Source organism: Triticum aestivum, chromosome 2B (assembly GCF_018294505.1).
Source record: "Triticum aestivum cultivar Chinese Spring chromosome 2B, IWGSC CS RefSeq v2.1, whole genome shotgun sequence".
In the NCBI taxonomy this organism is placed as follows: domain Eukaryota; kingdom Viridiplantae; phylum Streptophyta; class Magnoliopsida; order Poales; family Poaceae; genus Triticum; species Triticum aestivum.
The window spans coordinates 499043993-499053745 of record NC_057798.1 but is presented as its reverse complement, the minus strand read 5'-3'; positions in this window follow the sequence as shown (position 1 = coordinate 499053745).

Genomic DNA, 9753 nt, shown 5'->3' with positions numbered 1-9753 from the left:
CGCGCTCGAGCTCCAACGCCCAAGACCGCATTTCCCACCTCAACCTACTCCAATCATGTCCGGAGCGGGAGGTAGATGGATGGCCTCCTCCGTCACAGAGGGGCAAATCAAAAAGTTGAGGACGGCCGGATACTTGTCTGACGACATCGCGCACCGGCTTCTAGATGCAGGGCAACTCATCCCCACTCCCAGGCCCCATGAGAGGGTCGTTTTTCTTCCTCATTTCCTCCGCGGACTGGGTTTTCCTCTTCACTCGTTCGTCTAGGGGCTCAAGTTCTACTACGGCCTGGACTTCCATGATCTGGCCCCGAACTTTATCCTCAACATCTCGGCGTTCATCGTCGTGTGTGAGGCCTTCCTCTGCATCCAGCCCCACTTCGGCTTATGGCTGAAGACTTTTAATGTCAAGCCGAAAGTGGTGAGCGGCCGTCAAGCGGAGTGCAGAGGTGCCATGGTGGGCCGGATGGACAACGTCCTATGGCTCGAAGGCTCCTTCGTGGAGACAATAAAAGGATGGCAATCGGGGTGGTTCTACATCACCAAGCCACGCGACCACAACTGGGAAGCGGCCCACGAATTCCGATCTGGCTTTCCCACACGGCTCACCTCTTGGAAAGAGACGGGCTTAACATGGGGAGATTTGGAAGAGCTGACCGGACTCCAAACCCGCGTCAAAAAGCTGGTCAGCAAGAACCTCAAGCTCGTCAACGTATTCCAGGTCATGCTTATCCGCGGATCCTCCCATGCCAACAACGGGCCTTCAAATTGTGGGAGTTCGATCCGGCACAGCACCAAGCCTTGAGCGGGCTCTTTGATACTACGTACGAAGACGCCTGGAAGGTGCTGTTTAAGGGCGACGAGGCCCCCGCATCCGCTACCGAAGATCGCGGATTCAGCTCATGGCGTCGGGCCAACGAGGTAAGTTGTTCTACCCTTTACGGGACTCTTTTCTCTCATAGTCTAACTCTATGCGGGATCTAAACTCCCCTACCTTTGACAGGACTGGCTGAAGAAATCCGGACAGGTTAGCTGTCCGGCTCCCCTACTAGAAGATCCAGCGGACGCCCGATTGACAGGGCTGCTGGTTCCAGCACCCCACGTGGTGCCGGAGAAGAAGGCCAAGAATAAGGCCACGGGGACTCGAAAGAGTTCCCGGCGCCTGGCGGCGTTGGATTTGCCCGACAACCCCGACGCACCCTCCGCCTCCGAAGACGAGGAGGAGGAAGAAGAAGAAGATGCCTCTCCCCCTCCAACGGGGGGAGGAAAGAAAAGAAAGGCCCCCCACCTGGGGAAGCCGGAGGGTCCAAGAAGGGGAAGACCCTTCTGCCGGACTACGCCCCCGACACCGAAGACGGCAGGGGGGAATGGCCATCCAGGGTCAAGCCCCTGGCAAAATCGTAAGTGTCCGGCTACCCGAATGACTTATTGCACTCCTTTATTATTCGATAGCTTCTAATGCCGAATTTAATTATGCGGTCCGCCCAAAGCTTAGCTTGGCGATTCGTCGAGCGGCTCCCTGAATTCATCGGACGTGAATAGCGCTTCACTTCCGACGGCCTCCTCCCCTCTCCCTATAGACGACGCTGAGGTGGAGTCCCGTAGGGGACAAAACTAGGAGGAGGTGGTCCTGGAGGCGCCACAAGGCGACCTTCCGGACTCCAGGCCCAAAGGGGGTAAAGCTCCAGAGGGATCTAAGTCCGGCCCCGGGACGGACACTGCTCCGGAACCATCAACGGTTCCAGAGTCTGATAGGCGGCGCCTTCATAAGAAGGGCAAGCCTACAACGCCGGAGGCGCCGGACAATTTATTGGAGGTGCTTAACGGCGCCTCCATCAACGAGGAACACCACACTGTTATGAGTGCGGTGATCCAAAAGGTTCTGTCTGCCAAGAGCAGGCTGACGGAGGCCTGTACAAGCCTGTTAACGGGCTTTGAGGTATGTGTTCAAAAACATATAAAAAATATTACCGCATAGACAGTAGCCCCTGATGCTCAGTTCGGTGTTCGGAAAGAAAAGCTGAGCTGAGGATCTAAAAAGATATACGCAGGAGTCTAATAGAAATATGTCAATATGGGAATGCAGGCTGCGTTGCTGACCTCTGCCGCACTGACTGCGGAGGTCAATGCATTGAAGGAAAGCCTCGAGCGGTCTGAGAGCGAGCTCGGCCGTGCCAAGAAGCAGCTCGAGGATAAAGAGGGTACATAGTACCTCCTGTAAATGTATATAGAAATACTTGGTTGCAAAATAATAACAGGACCAACGTAAATGTTGCAGGAGCCACGACCGAGGTGGCGACCCTGAAGGAGGCGGTCTCCAAGGCCGAAAAGAGTGCGGCCTTGGAGCGCACCGAGCGAGAGAAGCAGGAGGCGCGGGTGGCGGAGCTGCGGCAAGAGCTCCAGGCTCTCGTGGAAAAACACGAGAGTTTGGAGCGTGACTCGAAGACTCGAGAGGCCGAGCTTGCCTTGGCTCTTGAGAGTGCCAAGACCGCTAAGGCCGAAGCCCAGAAGTCCCTTCAGGATTTCGAGGCGATGAAGAAGATAGCGGCGGGTAAGGCATTCTTTATGCAAAGCAAAAATATAAAAGTTAATTATCTGCTACTTACCCGAATCCGGAGCTCTCCAGGAGCATTCGCCGATCTGCCCCGTAGTGTGTCTGATGCCGCCGCGTACTACCGAGCCGAAGAGGGGAGCTCGACGGAAAAAGTGTTCTGGTCTCAATATGCTGAGGCCGAACATCCGGTGCCCCTGAGCGACCAGCTGAAGCAGCTGGTCGAGCTCCACAAGGTGGCCGAACAGGCCATGAAGGGCCTCATAGCTCGGCTGTGGCCTGGAGAAGTCATGCCTGGGAGCTACTTCGGTCTGGTGCGGCGGCTGGTGGACGCGTGTCCGTGGATTGAGGTCGTCAAGCACTCCGTTTGTATTGAAGGTGCCCGTCGGGCCCTTGCCCGTGCTAAGGTGCACTGGGGCAAGCTAGACGCGGAGAAGCTGTTGACGGACGTGCCACTGCCGGGCAAGGAGTATCGTACGCCCGAGATGTATTATAATGGCGTTCTGAAGGGTGCCCGCCGTATAGCGGATGAGTGCTCCAAAGATGTAATTTTTTAGTAGACTCGCATTTGTTATCCTGTATGATGAAGTCATGTACCTAGGGTAGGGTTACAGACCTGTCCAAGGTACCCTCCCCAAGGACATCTCTTAGAAGAAGTCGTCTTCCAATCGACCAAGAGGGACTCCACTCGACGGACTAGAAGACACTTGACGAACCTGAAGACACTCGACGATGAAGACTCACTAGACCATCAGGAGTTCAGGATCTATTCTGTATCCAAACGGTCTGTAATTAAGTAGTCTTAATGGTCATGATGGCACTTTATGTAGGGCGTTACCAGTAACGCTAGACCTTAATGTACTTTAACCCTCTGCTACGTGGGCTGGCTGGGGTCTTGGTGTCCTCTATATAAGCCACCCCACTCCACTGGTAGAAGGGTTCGCACCCCTGTACCTCTCACACACATAATCCAGTCGACCGCCTCCGGGCTCCGAGACGTAGGGCTGTTACTTCCTCTGAGAAGGGCCTGAACTCGTAAAAAACTCGTGTGTACAACTGCTCCATAGCTAGGATCTTGCCTCTCCATACCTACCCCCCATTCTACTGTCAGACTTAGAACCACGACAGTTGGCGCCCACCATGGGGCAGGTGTCTTAGCGACTTGTTGGAGAAGTTGCAATCTTTTCAATTCCCATCATCATGGTTTCAGGCGGAGTTTTGGTTGAGGGCCGCGAGATCCGTCTCGGCGCGCTCACGTTCGTCGCCGACGACTCTGCCTGGCTGCAGGAGGCTCCGCTCGACGTGGATGCGCTCCCGGTCCGCGGAGCAACGCATTTTCGAGCATGCGTCCGCGGCGTCCTTCTGCGGCAACCGTCGACTCAGTATCGGTCGGTTTTCGTGTCATCCTCCCTCCCAGCTTCCCGCCGGCGTAAGCGCTCCGGTCGGTCGAGGCTCCAGCGGTGGGTGAGGCACGCAGTGGCTCGCCAGTCGACCGCTGCCCAAGTCGCGGCAATCGAGCCCGACGAATCTCTCTACGGCCTGTTCGACCTGTCGACTGGCTCCGCAGAGACTGCATCCGAATGCGACAGCAGTGATCCGGCGGCGGAGGTCCTGATGGTCAATGGGCCGCACGTTCCTCCCGGCTTTCCTGGCGCCGAGGGAGGCAACGGCGGGGGCGATCCGTCGCACGACCATGAGGAGTACCGCCCCGAGCCCCTCGACTCGCAGCAGAGGGAAGAGCTTCGCCGCCGGAACATGGATGCGCTTCATACTCCGATCGTTGGAGAAACCCCTGAGGCCCGCGCCTTAGAAGACGCGCGCTTGGCCAACCTGGCTGAGCGCACTCGACTGGAGAACCTTCAGCGAGCACTCGACGAGCGCGCGCGTCAACGGGTCCCGGACTCCAGTCGACGCCAACTCTTTAAACCTCCGACTCAGGTATACCGCACTCCAATCCAGAATTTGGCAGCTGCAACACGTATAGCAGAGTCGATTCAGCCTTCCCAGTCAGAGGCTGGCAGAGGCTTGATGCAGATCAGGGATTTGCTCCGGGCAGCTGGAGATCAGAATTCGGCTGTGTCGCAGTCGCGGAACAGGATTCATAGCAGGTCCGTGGCGGCGAATACTGTCCAGTCAGCTCATAGCCCCAGATCGCCCCCGAGGCGTGAAGGGCATGGCGACCGACACGATCAGTACAGGAACTATGAGCAGGATGATCACCGAGTCGATCGCAACGATCGACGTCGAGTGCCCACTCCTCCCCGGAGAGGTGGATCATATATGCCTCGACAGCAAGATGACAGACGCCAGTACAGTGGCGGACGAAGAATTCCAGTCGACCCTAGGGAACCAGGCTTTGACGCGAGATCCATCATCGTTCAAGGTCTGGTCGACCGGAACAGAGCCCACAGAGAGGGTAATGACAGAGATGTACCCACCAGCAGCCGAGTGCACGTCTCCGGACCAGAGTGTTTCAGCAGAGCCATCAGAGCCGCGGTGATTCCTCCCAACTTCAGGTTGGCGACTGGAGTCAGCAAGTTCAACGGTGAGTCCAAGCCCGACACTTGGCTTGAGGACTACCGAGTGGCTGTTCAGATCGGCGGTGGAAATGACGAGGTGGCCATGAAGCATCTGCCTCTCATGTTGGAAGGGTCAGCCAGGGCATGGCTGAATCAGTTGACGCCCAGCAGCATCTACACGTGGGAGGACCTCTCCCGAGTGTTTGTCAGGACATTCGAAGGAACGTGCAAGCGGCCAGCGGGACTGACAGAGCTGCAATCTTGTGTACAGAAGTCGAATGAGACTCTGAGGGATTACATCCAGAGATGGATCACACTGCATCATACAGTAGAAAATGTATCTGATCACCAGGCAGTCTGCGCCTTCAAGGAGGGCGTAAAGTACAGAGAGCTAAGCCTGAAATTCGGTCGAACCGGAGACATGTCTCTGAGTCGAATGATGGAAATAGCCACCAAATATGCCAATGGTGAGGAAGAGGATCGGCTCCGGAGCGGCAAACACAAGTCAGTCGCCCAGGACACCGGAGGTGGAAATTCCAGTCGGAAGCAAAAGCGTAAAGCTGAGCCAGCCGCACCTGGAGAAGCCTTGGCCCTGAACCAAGGAAAATTCAAAGGGAAACCCAAGGGGCCTTGGAACCCCAAGAAGGTAAAAGATAAAGAAGGAAATGACGTGTTAGATTTGCCATGTCACATCCACACCAAGAAGGACGAAGAGGGTAATTTCATCTACCCGAAGCATACCACTCGACAATGTCGACTCCTGATACAGCAGTTCCAAGGGAAGCAGTCCAAGGACAAAGAAAAAGAGTCGGACAAGGTTGAGGACAAGGAGGATAGTGACGGAGAATATCCGCAGGTCAATTCCACCTTAATGATTTTTGCCGATGTTGAGAGCAAAAACCGACTGAAAGTTATAAACCGAGAGGTGAATATGGCTGCTCCGTCAACACCCAATTACCTGAAGTGGTCTCAGACTGCCATTACGTTCGACCAATCTGATCACCCCACGCACATAGCCACCCCTGGGAGGCAAGCGTTGGTGGTCGACCCGGTCGTTGAGGGCACTCGACTGACCAAAGTGTTGATGGATGGCGGCAGCAGTTTGAATATACTGTATGCTGAGACACTGAAAGGGATGGGCATTCCGATGTCCAGACTGAGCACGAGCAACATGAGTTTTTATGGAGTCATCCCTGGCAAGAAGGCCGCATCACTCGGTCAGATTGCTCTTGATGTAGTTTTTGGCGATTCAAAGAATTTCCGCAAAGAGAAGCTGACATTTGAGGTTGTGGATTTCCAGAGTGCCTATCATGCAATTTTGGGCAGGCCAGCATATGCACGTTTTATGGCTCGACCTTGTTACGTGTACCTCAAACTAAAGATGCCAGGCCCTAAAGGCGTGATCACTGTCACTGGTAACCGCAAGAAGGCAGAAGAGTGCTTCCAGAAGGGCTCGAAGATCACCGATGCTCAGATGGTGGCAGAAGAGTGGCAGGAACACCAAAGGAACGCAGACCCGAGTGATTTGTTGCGAGCCAAGAAGCCTGCTACGGAATCAGCGTTTCAGTCGTCCGGTGAGACAAAACCCGTTCACATCCACCCGACCGACCCAAACGCTGCTCCGACTCATATCTCCACAACACTCGACCCCAAATAGGAAGAAGCGCTCATCCAGTTCCTCCGTGAGAACTGGGACATCTTCGCATGGAAACCTTCTGACATGCCGGGTGTACCCAGGGGACTGGCTGAGCATCGTCTACGAGTCGACTCAAAGGCAAAACCTGTGAAGGAACATCTGCGACGGTCCGCCGTCCAGAAAAGGAAGGCCATCGGCGAAGAAGTGGCTCGGCTCCTAGCAGCAGAGTTTATCCGAGAGATTTACCACTCCGAGTGGCTCGCCAATGTCGTCATGGTCCCCAAAAAGGACAATTCGCTTCGCATGTGCATCGATTTCAAGCATATCAATCGGGCCTGCCCGAAAGATCATTTTCCTCTTCCCCGCATCGACCAAATAGTCGACTCGACTGCGGGATGTGAGCGACTTTCTTTCTTGGACGCTTATTCCGGGTACCATCAGATCCGTCTGTTTGGACCCGATGAGATCAAAACGGCTTTCATCACCCCATTCGGGTGCTTCTGTTATGTCACCATGCCATTCGGCCTCAAGAATGCCGGAGCCACGTTCATGAGGATGATTCAGAAGTGTTTGCTCACTCAAATCAGTCGGAATGTGGAAGCGTACATGGATGACATTGTGGTCAAGTCACGGAAAGGTTCCGACCTGCTGACTGACCTAGCTGAAACATTTGCCAACCTCAGGAGGTATGATATCAAGCTTAATCCATCAAAATGCACATTCGGAGTTCCTGGCGGAAAGTTACTCGGTTTTCTCGTTTCCGAACGGGGAATCGACGCTAACCCAGAAAAAGTTGGCACTATACTCCGAATGAAACGCCCCGTGCGTGTGCACGATGTCCAGAAACTTACTGGATGCTTGGCCGCATTAAGTCGATTCATCTCTCGCCTCGGTGAAAAGGCATTGCCTCTTTACCGACTGATGAAGAAGTCAGACAAGTTCGAGTGGACTCCAGAAGCTGATGCAGCGTTTGCAGAGTTAAAAACCCTGCTTTCCACCCAGCCGGTGCTTGCTGCCCCAATCAGCAAAGAGCCTTTGCTGCTTTACATTGCAGCCACAGGACAAGTCGTCAGTACTGTACTTACGGTCGAGCGGGAAGAGGAAGGAAAAGCCTTCAAAGTTCAGCGCCCAGTGTATTACATTTCCGAAGTCCTGACCCCATCCAAGCAACGATACCCTCATTATCAGAAGCTTGTATATGGGATTTACATGACCACGAAGAAAGTTGCCCACTACTTCTCTGACCATATTATCACAGTCGTCACCGACGCCCCCTTATCAGAGATTCTGCACAACAGAGACGCAACCGGTCGAGTGGCAAAATGGGCGATTGAACTTCTTCCCCTAGATATCAGATTTGAGGCAAAGAAAGCTATCAAGTCCCAAGCAATAGCAGATTTCCTCGCCGAGTGGACTGAACAGCAGTTACCAACCCAAGTTCACTCGGAGCACTGGACTATGTTCTTCGATGGCTCCAAAATGCTGAATGGTTCCGGTGCCGGAGTGGTCTTGGTTTCCCCCCGAGGAGATAAGCTCAGATATGTACTCCAGATTCACTTTGATTCCTCCAACAATGAAGCAGAATACGAAGCACTCTTGTACGGGTTGCGTATGGCCATTTCACTCGGCGTCCGTCGCCTCATGGTCTACGGCGACTCGGACTTAGTGGTCAATCAAGTGATGAAGGAGTGGGACGTCAGAAGCCCAGCCATGACTGGATACTGCAATGCAGTCAGAAAGCTGGAGAAGAAATTTGAGGGATTAGAGCTCCATCACGTTCCCCGACTGAAAAATCAAGCAGCCGATGACTTGGCCAAGATAGGTTCCAAGAGGGAAGCCATTCCGAGTGGCGTGTTCTTGGAGCATGTTCACACGCCGTCGGTTCAAGAAGATCCTTTCACTGAGGAAGCCCCGCAGCCAAAAAGCGCCACAGATCCGACTGAAGTCGAGGTCCCAGCTGTGGTCGACTTGATCATGGAAGTTCTGGTCATCACTCCCGATTGGACAGTGCCCTATATCGCCTATATTCTGAGGAAAGAGCTCCCCGAGAATGAAGAAGAGGCTCGGGAGATCGTCCGCCGATCCAAAGCCTTCACCGTCATGAGGGGACAGTTATACAGAGAAAGTGCGACTGGAGTCAGCCAGAAATGCATAACACCAGAAGAAGGTCGAATGATTCTCAACGACATCCACTCGGGGACCTGTGGCCATCATGCGTCTTCTCGGACCATCGTGGCTAAAGCATACCGAGCTGGTTTCTATTGGCCCAGAGCAAATGAGATGGCGAAAGAGATAGTCGACAAGTGTGAAGGATGTCAATTTTACTCCAATATGTCACACAAACCCGCCTCAGCCTTGAAGACCATTCCACTCGTCTGGCCTTTTGCTGTGTGGGGACTGGATATGGTTGGACCTCTGAGGACAGGCAGAAACGGCTACACCCATGTGTTGGTAGCAGTCGACAAGTTCACTAAGTGGATCGAGGCTAAACCCATCAAGAATTTGGATGCCGGCACCGCCGTCAGCTTCATCAGGGAGTTGGTATTCAGATATGGAGTTCCCCACAGTATCATCACGGACAATGGGTCAAACTTCGACTCCGAAGAGTTCAGAGCCTTCTGCGCATCTCAGGGTACACGAGTCGACTACGCTTCAGTCGCTCACCCTCAGTCGAATGGACAAGCAGAACGAGCAAATGGCTTAATTCTCAAAGGACTGAAACCCCGACTGATGCGCGACCTCAAACACGCAGCTGGTGCATGGGTCGACGAACTTCCGTCGGTGCTTTGGGGATTAAGGACCACGCCAAATCGGTCGACTGGGAGGACTCCGTTCTTCTTGGTCTACGGAGCTGAAGCAGTCTTGCCGAGTGACCTGCTTCACAACGCACCCCGAGTCGAACTCTACACCGAAGCTGAAGCAGAGCAAGCCCGACAGGACGCAGTCGATCTTCTAGAAGAAGAAAGAGAGATGGCCTTGATCCGATCGACCATTTACCAGCAGGACTTGCGTCGCTTCCATGCCAGAAATGTGAAGAGTCGAGCTTTCCA